We start from the raw sequence: 1,135 nt of genomic DNA, 5'->3' as shown, positions 1-1,135 counted from the left end.
CCAGGACTGTAGTAAGTATCCTTTTCCTCTGCCTGCACCCCTCCCCCACCTCTCCCCCTTCCGTAGCTGGGGACGTGTGATCAGGCATTCACACAAGGGGGCCAGATCAAGTCCTCCTGCAGTAACAATAGGGTGGCATTAAGGGAGCAGAATGCAAGGTGTATCTTGGGGGAAGCCCCCTGCCAGGGGAGGGTCCATAAGACTGTGGTACAGCCTACTTAGCAGAGGGGTGGCAGTGCCATTGCTAGATCCATGCAGAACATCTGGAAATTCTTTGTCAGGTTTTGGCCTGGATGGTCCCATTAGAAAGGCCCCTGCCTGAAAGAGGGGCACTTGGCCACGTCTGGGCTCCCCAGATCTGTTTAAAAAAAACAAAAAAACCCAAAAAAAAACAAACAAACTCTACTGTGAGGGAGAGGGTGCAGGCTAGCTCAAGTTCCAGGCAGTGGTTTCCTGCTGCCCTGCTGCCTGGAACTTGAGCTAGCCCATCTCCTTTGTGTCTTAGTGCCCCATCTTCCTAAGGCATCCTGCAGCCAGGATTGTTGGGATGTTGTCAGTTGAGCCCATCAGCATACTGGTTGCATGGATTCCCTGCAGGGGACCAAGAACTTCATCCAGTTTTAAGGGCTCAAACCTATTTCCATACCTGTGTAAAGCCTGTGTTACTCCATTGACTTTCCTGAGGTTATCCCCCACCCCGAGATTGACACCACTAACAATGGGAGGGCAATCAGGCCTTACATATATTCATGCAACTTTCTAAAACAGTTGTTAGTGACCTTTTTAGGCTGTGGGCCGGAGTGACCCCATTCAGGTCAGTGGCAGGTAGATGAGTGGTTACTAGGATCCAGCCTCTGCTGCTGTTGAAGGCCCCCAGGGAAAGCTGAATGCTGGGGAAGCCCCCCCTTCCACCCCCATCAAATGGCTCTGCAGGCTGGATCAGGCTTGCAGGCCCTAGGTTACTTACCCTTGTTCTAAACTAGCTGTGAGACACCCAGGCTGTGCTAGCTCTTAGGGCAGCACAGGTATAGCACCCTGTAGGCATCTCCTTTCCGCCCAATACCAGCAGAAGTAATTGGTATGATCCCCTCTGAACGAAGATTTTCCCTCCCGCAAGGCTGAGAGTCCTGGGCTG

At 52.3% G+C, this 1,135-nt stretch overlaps 1 protein-coding gene across 4 annotated transcripts in view; it reads left to right on the top strand.

The window, feature by feature from the left end:
* The window catches only part of ARHGAP23 (Rho GTPase activating protein 23), a 114,395-nt gene that overhangs the window by 67,020 nt on the left and 46,240 nt on the right, over positions 1 to 1,135 (top strand). The window lies entirely within an intron of this gene.

The sequence above is a fragment of the Gavialis gangeticus genome, unplaced genomic scaffold (assembly GCF_001723915.1).
Source record: "Gavialis gangeticus isolate Ggan-Ray unplaced genomic scaffold, GavGan_comp1, whole genome shotgun sequence".
NCBI lineage: Eukaryota > Metazoa > Chordata > Crocodylia > Gavialidae > Gavialis > Gavialis gangeticus.
The sequence above is the reverse complement of the archived record's forward strand: the minus strand, read 5'-3'. Positions and strand labels throughout refer to the sequence as shown.